We start from the raw sequence: 23,236 nt of genomic DNA on the forward strand, positions 1-23,236 counted from the left end.
TTTAGAATTAAATCTCTTACTGCGGCTCTCAGGATGCACGACCTGATGCCGGCTTATCTTTCTCACTTCGCCTGGTCGATTTCTTCCCCACTCTTTACGCTTCAGTGAGCCTTTAACACCTCCTTTATTTTCTCAAACAGAACGCATTTTTTCATCCTTCATGGCTTTGTACTTCCTGTTTTCTTTGCCCAAGATGCCACTGTCTTTTCTTCCTGACTTGTTCCTTCTTATATTTCAGGCACTTAAGTGTCTGATTGGAGTGACAGCCACCAATAAGATAGAAAATGCATGAGAAGGCAGCCTGAGGAACAAGAGTGAGGTCAACATTGGACATTCTGAGTTTCAGTTTCCGGGTTTAGCGTACAGTTATTTTTGTGCCACTTCAGCGTTCATTCTTACTTTGATTAACAGCCTCCTTTGGTAACAGCCTCACCTACTCTCGGACTTTATGCTTGAGCGCTGCAGTGGTAGGCTGGTAAACCATCTCTCATACATGCATACATGCATAATACATACGGACGCACATACATATATACATACATGTCTCTAATTTGTGGTGTACATATCCCCACCTTTTCCAATTTAATGCTGCCAAGAGTTTAACAACCAGTTCAGAAAATTATTAAAATGTAGTAATTGGCTCCAACATACCACTAGCGGTATCCCTGACTTAGCAATCAATCACGTGACTCAGACTTTTGCCCACCAGTGCATTGAATTTCTTCTGGTCATAGTGATTAGTGCAGAAATGGGCATATCAGCCAATCAAAGTCCATGAGATACAATTATACTCTCGCTATGCATCTTGCAAAAAGACTTTTACTTCCCTTTGATATATGTAATCAAGAAAGAATGTGACAGCACCATCGCACCATATGAAGTCAAAGACTACGGTCAACCCTGTGAAAAAGCAGAACTCAGATACAGAAGATAAATCTAGATTACATTATTTGAGCCATCAATCTAGCGGTGGCTATGACTAATCCTATTTATAGACTTCCAATTAAGTGAGCCAATAAATTCTCTTTTATTTTACTTTCTCTCTTTTTTCTTTTAACGTCAGAAAATTTTATTCTGCCTAACCTTTACATTCAGAGAATCTCAGCTGATACATTGTGTGGCACTCAGATGACTGTCTAAATCTGAAGCTCAGTGGACAAGTTCAGGATTGACAGAACTTGGTAGAAATTTCATCCATGTAAAAGAACAAGCTCACCAAGGAAGAGAACCATCCTGCTAATCATAATTTTCTTAAAATGTTATAGAATTAGAGATATGGGAGCTAACATAGAGATTATACATTCTAACTCCATCATTTAACAATTGTGAAAACTGTGTCCCTAAAAAGTTCAGTAATTTGTCCAAGGTCACTTCATGACACAGCCAGGACAACTCAGATTAACTGATTCTTATGCACCCTTTTCCACATCATTACAAATTCTGAGTTAGTAGGATCCAATTTAACTCAACAAATAATGTGTTGTGTTTAGATTATGAATAATGCAATATATAACATTTTACACTGTAACAGCACTTTACTCTTACATGCCTTGTATAATATAATCTTCCTGATAACTCTGCAAAGTAGATGGGACAAGTATTTTAGAGATAAGAAAATCTAGATGTGGAGTACTTAAATGACTTTTCCAAGGTCGAACAGCCAGTGAGCAAAGCAGTACTAGAATCTAGGATGTAGGATTCCTTCCTTCAATGCTCTTTCTTCTGCCTCTCTTTCAACGTAATGATGTTTCATTGCAAGTGCTTAAGGAATGAAGTGGATAGCATAACTTTCTAAGATTTGAGATGACTTTTCATAACCTTTGGAAAAATATTTTCTAAGGTATTTGTTCTATAATTCCTCAGGCAGCTAGGACTTGATCTGCTTCGTAGTCAGTTGTCAGTACAAATGGTTGCATAGAAGGTATATCAGTTTCCAAGGCTCTCTAACAAATACCATAAACTTGTTGGCTTGCAACAATGGAAATTAACTTCTCCACAATTCTGGAGGCCAGATGTCTCCAGCATGGGCCATGTTCCCTACGAAGGTTCTAAGAGAGAATCCATTCCTTGACTCTTCCAGCTTCTGGTGGTTGCTGGCTTCCTTGACTTGTGGCCATATCACACTGATCTCTGCCTCCATCTTCATATTGATGTCTCCTCATTGTGTCTGCCCCAGATAAATCAGGATGATCTCCTCATCTCAATATTTTTAGTTACCTCTACAAAGGTCCTTTCCCAAATAAGGTAGCATCCACAGGGTTTGGGGATTAGGATATGGACATATCCTCTTCTAGGGGGGCTGGGAGGACACCAGTCAGCCTACTATGGAAGGCAAAGGAGAAGGATTGTTATTTTTTTTTTTAGAAGAAGAGCTATTTATCCAAAGGTCAGAGCTTTACGAATCTGTACCACCAGTGATAACAAAACATTATTTTCCAAAGGTGGCCTTCATTTACAAATTTGGAAAAGATCCAAGTGGTCCATAGTACATTCTCTGAAAAGATGCTTTGCCATCACCTGTGGGTCATGGGCTAGAGGGTAAAAATGCATCTAATAAGTAATGACTGGCTTGCATGCTTAGGCGTGTGCCCTGTTTATGTGATGCCCTCTGCCAGAGTCAGCTTTATGCCAAGAAGCAAACTTGAAAAGCCATGGTTGAAACAAGAGCTCCTGTTGATATCTGACCAACATAGCAAGTTCTCTTCATCATTCATTCTTGTGGAGAGTCAGCCACTAGACCAACTGTGCTTCTTCCACCAGCCTTTAAATAAAAATTATTGTATATTAACTTCCAACTCCAGAGCTATGTCTGTGATGTGTCACAACCTACAGAATTCACATATAAGGCACAGCCTTTTAGAGACTCATAACAGCTCTACAGTACGCTTACCCTTTTGCCCCTGCTATTAGGGAAGAAAAAGAGAGGTGGGAAATAACAGTTACTGAGCATGATGGATATGTGCAATTTGCACCCAGGTCCACTCTTCATCCTTCTCCACTCCTGGGACCTTAATGGACTCGCTTACCAAATGGAATTGCCAATAGAGGAGGGACTGAAAGGAAGAAGTGGGAGGAGAAGGGAAGCTGTACCACTCAGTTCCCAGTCTCCCAGCGGCTGCCAAGGGCAGCCATCTCTCCACAGGTCTCGGCCCCTCTCCCAGAGCTCCCTCTGCACAGCCTTCCCTGTCCCCAGCTCTCCTACTCAGACTCCCAACCCTGAAGCTGGTAACCCCAGAGTACCGTACTATCTTTTATGGTTTTCCTCCATACCACCTACACGTTTTTTTAAAATATTCCTGCTATTACACTGTCACGAATTTTCTTAATTTGAATGGGCCATCTGTTCCCAGGATCTTTTACTAGATGCCCGTTTATTCTAGTGATTACAATGGTCCTACGTGGTAGGACCTCATAGATGAGGAAACTGAAACTTACAGAGGTGACATGCCTTCCCCTAGGAGACACGGCTAGCAAGTGAGAAGTTAGCATTCGACACGAGACTCGTCTAACTTCAAAGTCCTTCCATTTTCAGCTATGTCTTCCCAACACTGAAGAAATATCTTAAAGGATGCCTGGAGAAACAGAGAGTTTAAAGGGACAAAAATGCCAAAATGGCTTAATGTTTTTTTTTCAAAATTAAACTTTATAAAGCCACTCTGAGGCCTGACCATTCATCAGTGCATGCAAAAGCAAAACAAAACAAAAAACAACCTTACCCAAAAGCTGCCACAATAATTGGAATGTAATTGATAGCTTTACTGTATTCTCTTAAAAGAAGGCCAGGAGTAAATTATATTTATAATGTAGAGCCAAACTTTTTAAAAGTCTCTTTTTTTCCTTCATTATTCTCTCTCTATATCTCATATACAGCAGCTACCTACAAAATCTTTTTTCCTACCCACTTCCTAACTCCTAAGATCTCTCCCAGCAGGCTCTCTGCCTCCCGGTTCCTTCGTCTTATCTGGTTTTTTGTTTTCCCTCTTGCCAATACCTCTGCCTTTTCCAATGGAAATCCCTCTTGCCTCTTCCAGGCTTTTCCAGCTTTCCTTTGGCACCTTGTCCAATTAACACAACTAAAGAGCTGGACCGATAGCTACCAGAGCAATATAGGTATCTCCTGGAGAACGTGGGAGCTTCGTTAATACTTTAAAATATTTTTTGCCACATAATATAGATTTACTCAGTTTTTAAGGAGAAACCATTTTGGTATCTCACATGAAACCTATACTAAGGATGAAATATATAGATTATAAGTACCTGGAGCAAGGGAAGGGTAGTGGGAGAAGGAATATTCAATTCACATCGTATTCATTCTCTCTGCTTCCCAAAGGGCCGAATGTGGTAAAACTATTTGTTTCAACTCAATTGTTTGGAACTCCAGACATATTTTATTTGAGAAACCTCATTATAGATGACATGTTTTATCCGTCATAAATCATGTTTGCACACAAAGTTATAATTATTAATAATGAAATGTGTTTCTCCATCAATAAATTCACCATCTCTTCTTCTACATCCCATTCTCTAGCAAGGCAGCCACGCAATCATCCTAATAGCACCCCAAAACAAGCTATGCCTCCTGGAAGGTGGTTATCAAAACTACTACCCTTCGTAAATATTTTTAAACATCTTAATTTGTGGAAACTCAGTAAAAGAGAAAGCTAAAACTGCAGTCAAGACAAGCTATTTGCAGTAGACTTTCTGAAAAAGATAACATTCATGGGTTGAAAGTAGTTCATCTGGAAGTATTCTATTTGGCAAGGCAAAAGAGAAAAAAAGGTTGGTTAGATCTGGAACTGAAAAGAGAGACCCTCACAGCAACATTAAACAAGAAGCTAATGCATCCTGGAGGTACCTACAGTTCATAGGAATAAGGGTCTTCATTTGTCTGGGCCAAGAAAAGCATCAACCAAACCCAGAAAGAAACCAGATTGTTCCTTTTCTAGGGTCCTATAAGGTAGGAGTAGAGAATGCGAGAAAACTATCATTTGCTGAGTCTGGCTCTGTGTGAAGCATTATTAGGTTAATAACTTACTCTGGGTCACAAAAATAGAAAATACAGAGGCCAAGATTTGAAGAATATTAATATATTTATTGTCTGGCCCCTCCACCTCCACTGTCCTACTAAGTTATAATGTCTGTGGGAGCAAGGAGTTTGTCAGTCTGTTAATATAACCCCAGAGCCTAACCTAAAATGAGGTCAATGTAAATATGCTGAATCAATGAACAAATGAATGAGTTCTTTCTAACTTCAAAGCTCGAGGTTATTCTACTCCACCTTATCTGTGGCTAGAAAAACAAAACTCAAAACAGCAGATGCTCTTAGATTTTGAGATGTCTCCCACACAGTGTATTGGCATCAGGACAGTTTCTTCCCTTACAGATCAAACCTTCCCTGCTCAAGTATTGTTGCAAACTGAAAAGTGCCATCAAAATGGAAATGAAAACCGCAGTTTCTGTTAGCAAACAAACCCATTACTCCTAATGATGATGTGACCACTTAACTTCAATCCCCACAGTTAACTCGGGAGCAAATTGGAAACCATAAAAAAGTTTAGCAGGGAACAATTACATTATGATGAAAATTCCCGTGAACACCTCATGCTGTTTCAGGTCTGCTTTGGCTGTGTTTGCAGCCAAAACCCAGTCAATCCACCAATTGTTTGCTCTACGCTACACCAAAAGAGCAGTTTGTCTTTTTTTGTTTTTTGTTTTTTTTTGTCATCAGATTGATGAATTGCTTTGGCATCAGGTAGCCAGCTTTTATCTTGGGAAGCAATCATCCTCTACTGGGAAAGCTATTCAGCTGTGTGGTAGTGCTTTATCACCAGCCATGCACAAATGGTGCTGTTTGCAATTTGATAAACGCACACAGAGCCTCAGAGGTCCCCAAACACAAGTCTGATATGTAAACACAATCAAATCACGCTATTAACCAAGGGACCAAATTGTGATCACTCATCCCTCTCTGTCTTTTTCAAGTCCTTGGTAAATCATACCTCATTCCACACGAGCAAAGTGAGGGGCATTTTTCAGTCTTGGGTGGCATTAGAATGAGTGTTAAGTATTTTCCGCTTGTTATATACTGAATTTTTGATTGCGAAAAACCACATCAAAACAATTTTATAAGAAACTGGAACACTTTCAAAGGCTTTTACATTCGTTTCAACATACTGGGGAGTACCTAAGGGACGCAGAAGAATAGTTCATTCTTTCAACTTTTCTCTACCAAAGCCTTTGGAATCACAGAACTTCAAGTTAGAGGGGATTGGAAATTAATCAATCAGTCAATCAATGTCTCTCTCGCGCGCTCTCTCTCTCTCTCTCTCTCTCTCTCTCTCTCTCTCGACAACTAAGAATTAAACTTACTTAATTTAACCCGTGCCAATAATTATGTAGTAAACATTATTATGTTCATTTTAAAAATTAGGAAACTGAAGCAGAAAAATTAAGCAACTTGCTATATATCCTATATTAGGTAAGTGCCAAAATTAAAATCCAGTTCTATCTCTAACTCCTAACTACTGCGCTGCACCACCTGGTCTCTGGAAAGTTCCTGCAAACTTGTGCTTCACTTTCTGTTTGACCATGAACTCAGCCTTCAGTCTTCAGGCAACTCAACTTCAGTTGTCTGCTCTAGTTCGTAAATTAAATGTTGCCTTTCTCTAACTCTTACCCACTGACCCTAGTTCTGTCCTGGAGCCTTACTGAATAAGTGCTTCCCTTCTTCCAAGTGATAGGCTTTTGAGTATTTAAAGCTGGCAATTTTGTCACCTGGAACCTTCTTCTTTCTTATGGGTAAATATTCCCAGATCCTTCAGCCATCTTTCATAGAACATGCTTTCACTCTCTTGATTGCTTTCTATTTATATGTGTTGCTCTTAAAATGTGGCCCAAAAGATTTAAACTGTCCTCCTGCCTCACCAAAAAGACCGGAAATCTCATCATCTTCAGTGTATTAATGCAGCAAAGATCGAATTAAAATTTCTCCACTCTGCACCAATCCTCTGCTTTTAAACTTACACTTTATGGGCATCCAGCCTTGCCGGTTAGTCTCTCAACACGCACACACAGTGCTAAATCTCTAACAACGATCTCCTAAAAACGCTAAGCAAATCCTACATGGAAATTAATCAGAGGACCCAATGGGACTCTATATTATGGAATATAATCCACTTAAATGTCCTGCGTCTCTCCCCAAAGCCTCATGGGCCAAGACGCCCTATCTCTAAGGAGTTCGTAAATCCTGAAGTGTCTGCCACAAACCCAGTCGCTCTTCCAGGAAACTTGTCCCAAGTGGCCTTCCTTGCCAGAGTTGTCATAACTGTTAATAAGGTACAGTCACCCGTCACCCTTGCCATTGCTGACAAGACCACTCAGGGAGGGGTGCTTGAGCTGAAGTGGCTACGCACGGTCTAGATACCTCTGGAGTGGCCATCGTGAACTACGGCGGAAAAGACAAGCTCCTTACTGAACTGTTTCAAAATAACCTCATGATGTATTCTCTTTAGAAAATAGGTAAGAGCTAGTCTCAAGTTCAAATGTACAAGAAGTATTTGTGTTTTAATTTCTGAATTTTATTTCTATTATAAATTCTCATATTATCAGGGGTTTAATCTTGGCAATTGAGGGGTCCTTCTCCTTTGGAAGAGATTATCTCTAATGGGGGGGGTTATCTGGAGTGCTAAGTCAGGGTTGTTGGGGTGAAGGCATCTGATTTGGGTTGTTATTTAACCTCACAGGCATCTAGTGAGCTGTCTCCCTCCTTAAGTCTCCTTCCCGGTCTTCAATTATTGATTCACTCACATTCGGGGTATGTCGTCTCTCTTCTTAAGCATAGGATTTCTCCTGCCTACCTTCTAGGCACTTGGGAATCATTCTCTGTACCCAAGCCACACAGAACTGCAGGAAACTAAGTGGGGCTGCTTAGATCATTTCCTTACTTGCATTCTCCCCAAAAATCTGGGCTGGTCTGTTCACACACACCCTCTTGGGTCTCCTGTTAACGCCTACACTTTTGAAATACACAAATGAAAAAACAGGTTCTTCGTTTTTCCTTCTAACAGGCCATCATTTTCTTGAGACAATGAGCTCAGCCTCTCCTTTCTGTTACTTGCGTAGCAGAATTACTAGAAATAAAAACATTTAAATTGATATTGCAAAAAGCATCAGTCTTCTGCAAGTATGAATTGAATGCACAAAAAAAAAAAGATGGGAAAATCAAACTCAATGGCTGTGCCAAGTGAGAATGAAGGAAGTCTTCTGGTTTCATAGGTGACCACGCTAAGACTGAGAGAGGTTAAGTAACACAAAGTCGCATATCCAGGAAGTAGTAGAACCAGGATTTGAACCCAAGAAATCTGACCTTAGAATAATGCTTTCAACCACTTTCGGGACAAGGAAAGGATTCAGAAAGAAAAGCCAAAATGGACAAACAGAAAACATACAGTGCCACAGGAGTGTCTAATGACTGGGGAGGAGAGAATGTCAGGATGCTGAGCTAATTTAAAGCATAAGAATAGATTTCTCTGAAAAAGCGACATTTGAGCTCAAACCTGAAAAGTTGTATAGGGGCTAACCTAGTCACCAAGAAGAGAGAATAGCACATGCAAAGGCCCGGGGCAATACTGATCTCAGCTTCGTACAGACCAGGAGGAAAGCCAGCATGCCTGGCGCAGAGACCCTGTCAGGGAGATTGGTGAGCGACGAGGCTCGAAAAGGAGGCAGAAGCCACAACTATGCTAATTAACTTTACCGGAAATGGCCATCCAAAAGATGAGCCACAAATCTTGAGCACGCATGGTCCCGTCAAGCATTCATCATGGATGAACTCACATGATTTCAGACTCACAAGGTATAGAATCTGGTTGGTTCAACATTGCAGAGGTTGCTCTGGCTGATCCAATCAGCAGGTGGGGCAGTGTCCCAGGGCTGCTGGAGCCCAGCACTGTGAGCATGAGCAGGTGGTCTACTACAAACAAATGCACGTACATGTATCAGACCACAAATTCCTGTGTCAACCAGCATCTCTGGAATCACAAGATTCCTGACATATTCAAGTTTACTGTGGTCAATGAGTCTTATCATAAAAATAAAACAGAACATTAAGAAACACCTGACATTCATTCAGAAAACATTAGCTCCAGCAAGCTGCTCTATACACCAAAAGTGCTAAGCATTCTGTCCTGGACCTCTCGGCAGCAGGCATCCAATTTGAATGTTCTGCCATTAAGGTTTCCTGGCGAGTCTCGAGCTCTGCTGCTGCTTCTATTATTATGATTTAACCTCTCCCTGCATCTTCTGTTCCAATTCCCCAAGAGCAAGGACTCGATTGAGCTGAACAGTCCCCTTCTGATACAGAGCTCCCCTGTTGAGAAGGATGCTTCCCACGGCCACTGTATTTCCAGGGATAACCTGGGCTACCACCACTTCAGTGCCATTTCCTCTCCAATTAGCTGAAGGCGGCCCGGTGGTGCTGCCGGCGAAATACTGAACCTTAGTGCAAGGTCATGATCGCAACAAAGAGGCTGGAACCACCCACGGATATATTTGACTTGATTTGCATGACGCTGGCTCATACCATATTTTATTTTTAATTTAAGGCTCAACCCACATTTTTAAAGAAGGAGATTTCATGTGGAAGCCCAGATTTCCAGTTTCCCTTGAAAAACTGAACTATCAGAAAACACTAACAACAATCAACACGCACTGAGCAGCGACTGGGCCCTCAGGAAGGCCTGAGAGCTCCAGTTCAGCACAGCTCCTGAATCTCCCTACCGCCCACTCACGACTGTCTATGAACTTCGCTCATTTATTTACATCCCTGCCCCTCGTAGGCATTTGAGTGGGCAAACACTAAAGTAAGTAATTACGTGCAGTCACTTTTCTCAAAGGGGAGTTTGTGGTGAGGCAAGCACTTAAAGAGTCACTGAGTACGGCACAGTCACAATTTCAAGTTCAGAGACTATGCCTCGTTTCCTTTCATTGCTGTTGGCAGCTCCTAAAACGGAGACTTTGAGACAATCTCTGAACAGTTAGACAGTGTCTCTGGAGGCCGCTGCCTTTAGGCAAGTGACCGTTTATCTTACCATGACAGCCTAACCGGACTTGGCCTGAATATTTTAGAAAGGGAGATAAGATAGAGAAATGGCTCGTAAGCACTGGACCAATCCCAACCCACATCTTAGGTCATCCTTCTCTGCCCGAATATGTCTATTCCAAAACACAGTAATAACAGAATTTGCTGCCAAGCTCCATGTTCCTTTTGGTTATCAGATAGCCCAGAAGGGCAGATACCTCATGCTGGTAAAACTGGGCTCTCACACTCTTCAATTAGCATGTTCATGCTTTGGTCTTGAGAAGAGATTCTACAGATTGTGGTAAAAACACATTTTGCAGGCCACACTGGTGTCTGCGTACCTTCCAACCATACGACCAAGTCACTTCCAGCCCAGCTATTTGAATATTTAAATTTAATTGGCCTCTCTGGCTCCAGCCTTCATCTTAAGAAGTTTTATCTTGCCTCTTCCAGGTCCCCAGTCCTCTGTGGGGCCTTCCCCAATCCAAATACCTAGCCCTGGTTTTGCAGTCAGTCCCACAGGTGTCTGGGTAATTTCAATGTGGCTGCAGCTGTCACTGTTTCAGGGTGAATGCCATCTGGGCTTCTTGGCAAAATCACTACCAACGCTTCTCACTGTGCTGCCACATGCCTCTGGTCACCAAACCCACGAAGTCAAGGAGGAGCCCAGTTCAGGGCAGCTGCTGTGGTCAGCAGGCATGTGCCATGGTACAGAAAGAGCCTCTGTGAAGACAGAAGCCTCTCTATCCTGGAGGGATTGCTGCAACGGAAGCTTCATCTGCCTATCCCACCATGTGAGGCCATTCTCGAATTACAGACTCTTAGTTTCCCCAATTGCTTTCACTGACACACACTTTTAGCCACGTTCCCTAAGCACACCTGCAATCTAGCATAGCTGAGTTGGAAAGTGTTCGCAAACTCAAAGCATACTGTGACAGGACCATTTTTTCTCATTACTTCTTAAGTCCCCCAGGACCCTGAAGGTAGAGAAAGACCCTCCCTTCCACACTCTCAAGCCCATCTCTGTCTCCCACAACTGGATGAGTTTGTTTCACTCATGGAAAAAACACACAAACACAGAAAGGCTCTGGACTAGCTCCTTGTGATCACAGCCACCCCTGAGCCCCTCTTAGTGCCACACGCATTTTAAACCACCAAGTGACTTAGAGACGTGTCAAAATGGAGGCTATGTGACTGCTCAAGTTTATGTTTCAAGGCAGTTATTGAGGAGACGTGTTGCTATGTCCTGCCCTAAAGAAGATGGTGAAGTAGTTGAAGTGGGTTTAGCAGAAGAGGAACAAAGATTATGGTGGTTAAGAGTATGGATGCTAATGACAGATCGACTAAGGCCGCCTCCCAGTTGGGCCATTTTCTGGACTCTGTGACCATAGATGAGTGACTTAGTCTCCCAATGCCTCGATTCCCTCATCTGTAAAATGAGATTCTTGTGATGGTCATATGAATTAATATATGTAAGCCCGCAGAACAGTCCCTTGACACGTAAAAAGCAGTTTTGTTTTGTTTTGTTTTGTATCGATTTGGAGGATTCTTGCCACCCTAGTTCTCCAAGCCCTTGCTCCCATATAAATGCAGAAATTTCCACGGAGAAATACTAACATGGTCCCTCTGAAAACTTCGGACCCTGCAAGCAGCTGAGAAGACATGGCTTCTCAAATTATATTTATGCAGCCCCTACTTTTACTTTCTACCAAAGTCATAAAAGAGTCTTATCCATTTTGATATCTGTCTATATTTCTGAAAGATGTTCTTTGTTACTTGTTAATAGGGGGCAATTTTTTATGGCTGCTGAAGTTGAAGAAGACCCAACGCGTATCACCCTTCTTTTTCATCCAAGGTGAGAATCCACTGAGAGTCAGAGAAGAGTCAGGTAAGTGGAAGAAAGGAAGGGAGGGTGGAAGGAAGGAAGGAGAAAAAGAAAAAGGAAGGAAACCGGAAAAGGAGGAAAGAAACTTGAAGAACACTCTTCACTGGTAACGAAAACAATAGTTATTATGATACAGGTTATGACATGTAGTTGTGGTTCCAAAATAGCCTTATCAACTTGGGACAGCTCTTTAAGCTTTCTAAACTACTATTTTCTCACTTATAAAAATGAAATGATTCAACACATTATTATTTCAACATGCTCGTTTGAGAAGTAACCAAGCTAATGTCAGTGAAAGTATCTAGTCCACATAAGAAACATTCAATAAATGTTAGTTAAATGTAGGTAGAAGACATGCATTAAAAATGATCCGTGTTCTGCCAACTGCTAAATTTTTTAGAGGCTCCATTGGACCTCACTCCAGTCTTGAAAACTCTGAAATTAACTATGACGCAAGGATTAGGTCCACAACAGCTGCCACGCAGAGGTATTTCACTTGAGGCTCTTTCTGCGAAACCACATCAAATATATCAGTATGCACTAGCTCTGGTGTCTCTTCAAGTGGGTAGGGCAGGGTCAGCTGTGTAGTAGAACAACAGCTCAACGCTTAGCTGAAATCTTGATAATTATAAAAGAAGACATCTAATCTTAAACAGCTTCTGAAAATACAACAGGATGGTAGAGTTTGCCTCAAAAAAGCTACCAAAACAGTTTCCCTCTCATGACTGAAAAAAATGTAACATCCTATCCTGAAGTTCCCATTAAAATTCTCTGCAACTGAATGAGTTCCATAAGCTCTCTCATTACTGAGTCCAGGACGTCAGGGCCTGGAGTTTGGCCCTGGGAGAGGGAAGCAGACGACCAGGGATGCGGCTTTCAGGCTCCTGCACTTTCCTTGATGTGGAAACTGGCCTGGTGGGGAGCAAGAGGCCCTCGGTGTTGCTTGCGTGTTATCTTCGAAACAGCCCAGGGGTGTGACCCCCCAGCAACCTTTTTAAAGAAGATATTGTGTACTAGCTCCTGCAGGGCAAGTTCACCCTAATCGCTTTGAATCCTCACTCAGTAACAATTATAGCTCCTGAAACCTAGATGTAGGGGATTGTTGTCTGATAAAAGCATGAAAGGAAGATCAAATGAAGGAAGATTTGAGGAAATAACTGAATGAATAGATGACTAAATGAATAAATGATGAATAAATGAGACAGTTTGAAAAACTGCTCAATAGGACTTTTCAAAGTGCCTGAAAACTTAGAGCAGTGTCTAGGCCTTGGGTTTACAAATTTGGGAACTAGATTTTGATGAAATGATGAGATTCTTCATAAATCAATTAGTAATTATTCAATGTCAAAATGTTAATTTACCATGAGAAATCTTAAATTTAGCATATAAAAGTGCTTAGCCTAATTTCTGACTCACAGTAGGCATACAGCATCATTTACAAATAATTATTTAGAAATATCTACTATATAAATATTTACTATGTATAATATTTAATCAAATTCAACCAATATTTACTGAGTACACACGATGAGCCAGGCACTGACACAGTGATGAGCAAATCTATCATACGTTGCCAGGAAGCAAGCCTGTCCCATGAGGAAGTCTATATAAGAAACTTTATTAAGATGGAAAAGATTGCTTGTTGCTTACAGAATCAGAAAAAAAATAGAATCTGATGATCTTAATGGATAATTTCACCTAATTTTGATGAGTTAACATTTGCATCTCCCCACTCTTCTTGATCTAGGATGTCGCTTTAAGAAGAGTTAGCATCAAGTGCTTAGATCATGAATATAGTATTTCATCCTGGGTGTGTTCTTTTCCTGAGATCTCTTTAGCTTCAAGCAAAGTGCTGCGCATTATCTCCTTATTTTACTGATCTCTGCATCCCCCGAATCATCGTGAAGTACGTGGCATCTACGGGACATTCAGTAGTTTATGAAAAACTACAAAATAGTGGCCATATATCCAGAGCCAGATTCATACACTCGTAAGTGTGGAAGGATTTATAAGGATAACCATATTGTTTGAATCCCGACTTTCATTATACTGGGGAAAATATCAGGCATAGAGTTACTGAACCAGACAGATGCAAAGAGGGACCAGAATGAATTGTGATTCGGAAAGAAATGAAATGGTAAATAAGGCAATATTATTTATATGTATACCTACATCTATGTCAATATCAATTTCTACATGTATATTAGTTTGCTAGGCTGACAGTATGCTGTAAGCTGGGTGACCTACCCATGGAAATTCATCGTCTCACTCTTCCAGAAGCTAGAAATTCAAAATCAAGGTATCAGCAGTGCTGGTTCCTTCTGAGAGAGATGAGGGAGACTCTGCTGTGCCTCTCACTTAGCTTCTGGTGGTTTGCAGGCAATCTTCAGTGTTCTTTGGCTTATAGAAGCATTACCACGATCTTTGCCTTCACCTTCACATGGTATTCTCTCTGTGTGTCTCTATCTCTGGGTCCAAATGTTCCCTTTTTATAAAGACACCAATCATACTGTATCAGACCCACCCTAATGAGTTCATTTTAACTTATCTCTGCAAAGACCCAAAACAAGGTTACTTTCAGAGGTACTGGGGGTTAGGACTTCAAGATAGCTTTTCCATGGGACACAATTCAATCCATAATAATATGCTTGCCATTCACAAGAGATTTCTGTACAACTACTCAAGAAAATGTTAACAGTGATAACCTCTAAGGATTTGGACTATGAGATAGGGGATTTTTATTTTTTGCTTTCTACCTCTCAATTCTATTTGAAAAATTTAACCAGGAGCATATACTACCGTTAATGCCCAACTGAGGCTTTCTTCATTATGTTATTGGAAATAGGCAAGAGAGCTTTTAAGAAATATAGCTCTCCCAAGTATTCTGTGTCTGAAACAAATACCTCAGAATTTGTGTAAATAGGAGGACATCTAGATTCCGTTTCCACTGAACACAGTGCTTTACTAAGCCACATAATTGAGGTTGTAAGCAGTGTGGAGCTGGACTAATTTAATCTCATTTTAGACACAATGCCCAGTATGTTTTTGGCCTTCAACCTAGGCAAAAGGCAGTATCTGTGACCCATTTTTGAGTCACTACAGCCTATTGGCTAATATCAAACAACATCTCTTCTGTTCTTAAAAAGTGGATTAATGTGGAATTTGCTGTCTCTGCTATGAACCCTTAAAAGGGCTATGATTACAGAACCAAGCAAGGCCATCTGAGGCAGAGGCTCATTCTTGCTGCATGTCACTTGGCAGTTTTCTTTGAGTGGTTCCCCTGTGCCATGCCTCTAAGGCCACAAGTGTGCATCCCATGGGGCCCAGCCAAGGAATTTCAGTACATGCCTTTCATCGGTACATTCAAAGCCAACACTGCACAAAATTTATTTCAGCTAACTCGCAGCTCAGTTTTCACTTCTACAGAGAGAAGAATCAGCTAATGGAAGCCTTTGATTTCAGTGTCAGTATGAGATTGAGTTGAAAGAGGAGACCTGTAACATAAAAATAGAGAGAACCTATTTAAGTCATCAGTCAGCAACTGTCACTTTCTTTAAGATTTTGCTGAGTCCCTGGCACTGGGGTAGCACCTGAATGTAGTGACAAGTAACATGGGCCTCACAGTCAGAAAGACTTGGGTCTGAGGACTGATTCTGTCGAATATTTAAGGTTGAGCCAGCCGCATGATGTTTTCAGCATTTAATCACTCTAAAATGTAACTCAAGGCAGTGAGCAGGCACATTCCCTCTTATCAAAACCAGGTGATAAGTTTATAAGTAATGGTTTCAATGTTATGGTAATAGCAAGAAAACTAATTTCTCATCAAGGATGATCAAAGTTTTTCTGAATGAAAGTCTGTTCTCTGTTGTTGTTGGAGACCAGGCTTCTTCTACCTTCTTTAAGCCCTACCAGCCTTATCATATGATTTTTATCCTCGTGGTGTCAAGAGATCTGCCATACCTCCAGCCATCACACCTACTTCCCAGGCAGGAAGAAGGTAGAAGGGCCCAAGGCCTTCTACCTAATAGAAGCTCTTCCAAGCAGACTTAAACTTATATATCATTGGTTGGAATGGTGTCACATCACTGCTGCTAGCTAGATTGTGGATAGGAAAATTGAATACTTAGCTCTCTATCCTCTATGTTATAAAAAAAAAGCAAAGAAGAATCAGTGTTGAGTGAGCCAATTCTTAACCAAAGCAGGGCTGGGGTGGGGTAGGGGGTAGGAGAAGACATCGGTTATTTGATGAGCTATTTATGTTACATTTATTTTTACATTAAGATGAGGAACTAGGATTCAGGGAAGTTACAACAATCACCCAATATGTAGAGGTAAAAATCAAGCCTCAGTCATTTTGACTCTAAAATTTTGGCTCTTAAGAACTTTGCTTACTTTGGGCAAGAATCTAGACTGCCGCTTTAGGCACCTCGGACCAGAGCGACGCTCTGTTATGATGTAGAAGTAACAACCGTGTCTGCAGTTGGCAAGATACGTCCTTTATTGGCTTTAGGACACAGGGGCGTTGACAATTTAGTTGATTATTCATGGTGGATGTGTGCAAACCCCACCAGGCCATTGCAGCTATTGACCTCTCAACACGATGGGCAAAAAAGAAACATCAATTTTGTGGCCAAAAAGAAGACCTCCAACTTGATGTAAGTACCAGTACTCATCTCCATCTCTTATAATGGTTTAAACTGACAGGCTAATGTGCTCTTTACAGTCACTTTCTCTTAGGCTATAAGCAGAAAGATATTTAAACCCTATCCTCAAAAAGTGAAAAACGGAAAGGTATGGTTCTCAGAACTTCTACATAAAGGCAATCAACAGGGCACTTACAAACTGTGGTTGCTAAAGAGTAGAGTGACAAGTGGGTTAGAAGGATTTCAGTTGTCTTCCTAATACTGTAAACTGTAAGTAAACTGGGGCACAAAGGCTATGTGGAGCAGAATGTCATATACAAAATAAACTACAAGTGCAAGAGTCGGTATGTCATTCAGGAGACAAGGTCTTCTGCTTATGCCAATGTCTGGTTATTTAGATGGAAGGTTTGTCTTCACGGTGTGTTGTCTAATCTTTGGGACTGGACTACATGGAGTATAGAGATGCATCCTTTCAAGATAATGCCTACCTACAGAGTGAGCCATGACAAAAACATAGCACTCATGTCCTTGAAAACAGAAACTAAACTGCATGGCACACAGAATAAGCTGCAAGGCTGAAAATGTAAGTGAGAGAATCAGAGAATTGGCTTTGGAAACTGGCCCATGTAAATGACTCATTCACTCATTCAACAAACCTTTACTGATCAACTAATCACTGTGACCCTACTTGGAATAACTTGAACACAGACTAAAGGAGATAGTGGCCTGCTTTAGAGTGAAGGTTCACTTAAATCAGTCACCATCTCACCTATGGAGAGCTACCTGGAGGACAAACCTATCTTATTATCCTTCCTAGGAACAAGAGGAAAATGAGCCCACTAAAACTGTGAGCATGAAAAACTAATTCTTACTATAACTTGAAAAGGTTCTGATGTCTTACAGGCAAGAACCTCTTGTTAAATTATCAAACAATTTAGAGATTTCTGAGAATCACACAGGGCTTATCCCAAAGTAAGCAAAAAGCTATTCGTCACCTGCTGGGTCGTCCAACTGTATATTCAACATGGTCTTTAAAGTAACCTAATGTGTACGAATTGAACTTTGGGAGATATTGATGGTCATGGCCATGGACTGGTGATGAACTTCCCTTAGCACTTTCCTGAACTGAGCAGTCGAACCAGGCACCAAATCCATGACTTCCTGTGGCCCAGCACTCATCTTACCCGGACATCGTACGTTCCCTAAGCACTAGGAATGTTCCGTATTCATCTGCATGTACTAAGCAGTCAACGCAAAGCTTGGCATATAGCAGGTTTGCAATTCATTTTAAAATATACAAATATGTAAGCTTATTTCTCTCCCAAAGGTAAAATTTATAATTGGTTAGGAAAATCATTTGCATCAGAGGTATATAAATATTGTTAAATTACTTTAATAAAAAGACAAAACAGGTGGGTAAATAATCTTATTTGAAACCTGCTATTTTTTTAGGGAAAAAAAAAGAACAAAATCCCTCCATATATTCACATAAAGAGGAAACAGTGTCTCATAGTCAGTCTGTGCTGCTATAACGGAATACCATTCTGGACGGCTTAAACAACAAACATTTGTTTCTCACAATTCCAGAGGTTAGGAAGCCTGAGTCCAAGACACCAGCAAATCCAGTGTCTAGTGAAGGTACTCTTCTTGGTTTGCAGACAGACACTTTCTCACTGTATCCTGACGTGGCAGAAAGCAGAGAGAGGAAAGGCAAGCTGTCATCTTTCTTCTTATAAGGACACTAGTCCCACTTATGAGGGCTTCATCCTCATGAGCTAATTACCTCCAAACGCCCCGCCTCCTAACACCATCACATTGGGAGTTAGGATTTCAGCATAAGAATTTTGGGTAGACACAATCGGTCCATAGCAAACAGTTTTCTAAGGAAAAGTTTTGAGTGGCATCTTTGTCCCTAAGTACGCAAGGCATGATTTACAACTCACACAATGGATGGGACCAAGTCCAGGAGAGCTCATTCCATCATTTCATTGCTTGCTGGTTAGACTTTTATGCAGATTCACACCTAGACGTGCAGGCACTCTCAGTAGCTAATAATATGGTCTTATTTCAAATGAATGTTCACTATTTATTTAGTTGATCAGGGAGAAACAGATTTTTCTCTAAATAAAATTTATATTGAAATAGATTCATTTACTAATTCAAAATCACTTATCCAAGGACTGAAAGAATTTGGCAAAATTATTTTTTTTCTGCTGTTCTTGTTTCTCTTTCATGTTCTTGTGATACTTAATAAATAAGACACCTTCTTGGGAGGCATATTAATGTGTGCAAAATTCAGATAATAAAACAAATTCTGGGACACAGCATCTGGGACACTATATCATGCATTATTCATTTTTAGAATTTCAACAGAATTTCAGCTATGCCTGGACACGTGAATTGCAACACTCAACAGAGATAGGTAGATGAGAATGAGGAGGGTCTTTCTCTCTTCCACTTGAGAAAGCTCTCTCTTTTGACAGGAGGAGAAATAATTAAGCCTTGCAAGTTATGTGTGATAGAAACCTGAAACACCATAATTCTGATTTGTTCTAAGGATGCTTTACCCTCCCTGATCCCCAGACTCTAAGATGCTCATTTGGGGACATTCTCTTTTAAATTAATTAAGACCTCAGAAAGTTCTAAGGCAACCCTACTTCATAAAACAATAGGGAATCAAAGAAATGTAAGAGTGTTGTCCCACGGCCATCTCTGCAGAAGCCTAAGGGAAAGAAGATGCTGTTGTAAGGGTATTTGTAGAGGTGGCTTTTGTCTAAGAAAGTGAACTCCAGTAAGATTCTCTAGAGGTTCACAAAGTTTTTAAAGAAATTTGGAAGAAATATACCACCAACAACTTAGATTGAAAGGAAGAGACACAAACAAAATGAAATCTTTAAAAACTCTGAGAAAGCTACAAACCTGAAAACATGGCTATGTTTCATGGGGGGTTAGGGGGTGGAGAATAACTCATAGGATAGAAGCAAGAGCCCAGAAGGCAGCGTCAAGAGTCATGAGGAGTTATTCGCAAGTTTAGTCCGCCTCAGGAAACTATCAATCTGTGCCCTGCTGAATCTCAGAATTGCTATAAATTTCTTACTCCTATCTACCTCCCATCTCTCCCTTTCTTTGAACAGGAGCATCTATAGCAACTGTCCGATGAGGCCCCCACCATCATATCCTGGGTATGTGTGCAGAAGAGAACTTGTCTTTTCACTTCACAGATCTTCACCTTGAGAGAAACAGTATTCAAGGAACTGTATTTAAGGAATGCCCTAGAAGCTCCATTCACACCTGGACCACTTAAATGATAAGGATATGCCGTACTTTGAGCTAATGCTGTAACAGAATGAGACTTCTTTAGGGCCTTGGAAGAGGGTGAGCAGGTACTGCATGTGTGAGGGTTGTAAATCACTGGGAACCAGATCAAAGACTATGGTTGTCAGGCTTCAACAAATGATTCCAACTTGGTATTCACACATTAACGTAATCCTTCCCACAGCAAACAAGGCTGGCTGGTGTAACCAATAAAATGCAGAAAAGATGGGACGTAACTTCCGAGGCTAGGTCACAAAAGACATTGTGACTTTCAACTTATCCTTTCTTAATCTGCTCATTCTTCTCAAGTGCACATGGAACATTCACCAGGACAGACTATTTATTAGACCAAAAAAAATCTCAATAAACTTTAAAAGACTAAAATAATATGAAGTATCTTCTCCAATGAAAATGAAATGAAATTAGAAAGAAATAACAGGAAAAAAATCTGGAAAATTTATAAACACGTAGAAATTAAACAACATCTTAGGAAGCAACCAAAGGGTCAGAGAAAAAATCAAAGGTAAACTAGAAAACACTTTGAGACATAAAAAAATGAAAACACGACATACCAAAATTTATGGGATGCAGTGAAAGTAGTGTTCAGAGGGAAATTTATAGCTATAAATGACTACACTAAAAAAGATCTAATAATCAATGACCTAGTCTTCTATCATAAGGAACTAAAAAGGAAGGGCAAAGTGAAGCCAAAGCCAGCAGAAGGAAGGAAATAATAAAGATCAGAGATAAACAAAATAGAGAATAAACAAAAAGAAAACTTGTTTCTTTCAAAAATCAATAAAATTGACAAATCTTTATGTAGACTGACCAAAGAAAAAGGGACACTACTCAAATTTCTAAAATCAGGAATAAAGGTGAGACATTACAACTGATCTTACAGAAATAAAAAGATAACAACAAGTCCTAAATAATATGGACAAATCCTAGAAACACGGAAACTGCGAGAACAGACTCAAAAGGAAATAAAAAACCTGAATATATCTATAACAAATGAAGAGACTGTTATTAATCAGAACCCTTCTACAAAGAAAAAACGAGAACCCGATGCTTTCATGGGTGAATTTTACCAAACATTTAATATTAATATTAAAATATGTAATTAATATGAAATTAATATCATTCCTTTAGTCCTCTTACAAAAATTGCAAGTGGAAGAAATACTTCCTCACTATGAGGTTGCTACTAACCTGATTCCAAAGCCAGACAAAGACACCACAAGAAAATTATAGACTCATACCACCTGTGAATACAGTTGTAAAAACTCTCAGCAAAATACTAGCAAATTAAATCCGTTCAATATTTTACTGGAAGTTAGAGCCAAAGTAATTAGGGGAAAAAGAAAAAGGAAGGAAGCAAAGAAGGAAGGGAAGAGAAGAAGGGAGGAAGGAGGGAGGCAAGAAAGAGCATCCAACGCTTCTACTAAAAATGAAAGCTTTCTCGTGGTCCCCATTTTGTCAGGTCACTAACTCTCATTGCAAGTCTGCAGAGAATACATACGATCAGAGAAGATGGAGTTTATGCCCCCTCACCTCTTACCTGTAGAAGCAGCTGGGGAAATGATTATCTAGTATCTTTCTAGGTCTTATGAGTAGGGATTTCAGTCATAGGATGGATTTCTAAAGTTGGACAGACCAAAAAGAACAATACATATCCACAGACATATCAAGCCAACTGGTTTGAGGATTGTCTCTGATGAGAAAGGTGCAGGGCTTAGCCAATACCTGGCAATGACTGTGGAGCCTCTAACGCTTGCCCAGCAGAATGCTGTTTTGTGTTGGGTCAAAAGAAGTCAGGGCTCCTGAGCTCCAGGAAATTACAATCAACCCCCAAATGGTCAAGATTTGACTATCCCATGGGGTCAATCCCTTTAGCACTGTCCAGTGTTTAGGAAGAGCAAACTCTGCCTTTCGGTTTCAGAAGATCTCATTACTATTATTGAAAAGAACATTTTGTCAGAGACAAACAATGGAATGTTTCCACTTTCTTGTTTCCAAAGCTATTTAGAGAAGAAGGAGGTGAGTGAGAGTTTATAGTGATGTGATGGATGACAAAAGGCTTCTCTCCCTGCTGCAATGGCCCAGAAAAGGCAACAGTGACACACGTAATGCTCGTTACTGCTAATGGGAGTTGGGTCTGGCATCCAGAGAAGAGCGTGCCCTTGAAGCTGTGCTTCCCTCTGTGGACAAATTGACATTGAGGGAACCTTTGTCATAAATAATCCCTGCCATTCAACAGAACATTTAGCCCGTTGCGGCAAAGGGAAGACAAAAGAGTCACTGAAGTTTCACAGGCTCTGGAGCTCTCTTCAGGAAGACTGAAAAAGGCACAGCAGGCTTCAGAACTGCAATGATGGATAAAAGAAATAAAGAAGGGGTTCTGAGTTGCTGGGACTTATGATGGCTATGGAATGGCTACTGGAAGTGGAAACACCAAATATCCAGGTACAAAAGAAAAAATTCAGGTACTGTTCCCCAAAACTGTAGTCTACTGCTTTATGCAGCATTTTTGTTAGATATACAAAAAAAATAAAATAAAAATAAAACACTGTCACACTCCATTCAGCCAAGGATGCTGTCCCTGGAAGTGTATTTAAAAGTACAGCACAGAGAACAGAGTCCATAATACTGTAACAACTATGGATGGTGTTAGGGGGTACTAGACTTATTGGGGGATCACTTCGTAAGGTATGTAAATGTCTGATCACTATGTTGTACCCCTGAAACGAATATACTATTATATGTCAACTATACTTGAAAAATAAGTTTTAAAAAAAGAAACTAAAAACATTAAATTAAAAATTAAATTTAAAAAAAAAATTAATTTAGAAAATAAAGGTATTTTGGTGAGGGGCCCATGATATATAAATGAAAAATAAGTAAATAAAGGAAATAAACAAACCCACAAACAAGCACCAGCCAGCTTCATTGAACTTATTTGCCTGTCATCTATCTCCAAGAATCTTTCAGGCAGTTCATTTTAAATTCTTCTAAAAGAGTCGAAGACCAATAACCTAAACTCTCCTCAAACCTAACTATTCTGTTTTGGATGTTAATCTCATGAGACTGAAAAGTACTATATAGAGTTCTTTCACAAAACCTTGTCTAAATGGAATAGTCTATCAGAATCTTCAGTTTAACCGTCTGTACCAGCCCTTGGAAGAATATCGTGTCCCACACTCCCCCATGCTCATTATGCTCTGACCACAGTGGGCTTTTCTCCATCCCTAGCAGAGCCGGCTCCTGTCTGCCTCAGGGACTCTGACCATCCTGCTTCCTCGCAGCCTCTCAGGTCTTC

Source organism: Pteropus alecto, unplaced genomic scaffold (assembly GCF_000325575.1).
Source record: "Pteropus alecto unplaced genomic scaffold, ASM32557v1 scaffold164, whole genome shotgun sequence".
Classification (NCBI taxonomy): domain Eukaryota; kingdom Metazoa; phylum Chordata; class Mammalia; order Chiroptera; family Pteropodidae; genus Pteropus; species Pteropus alecto.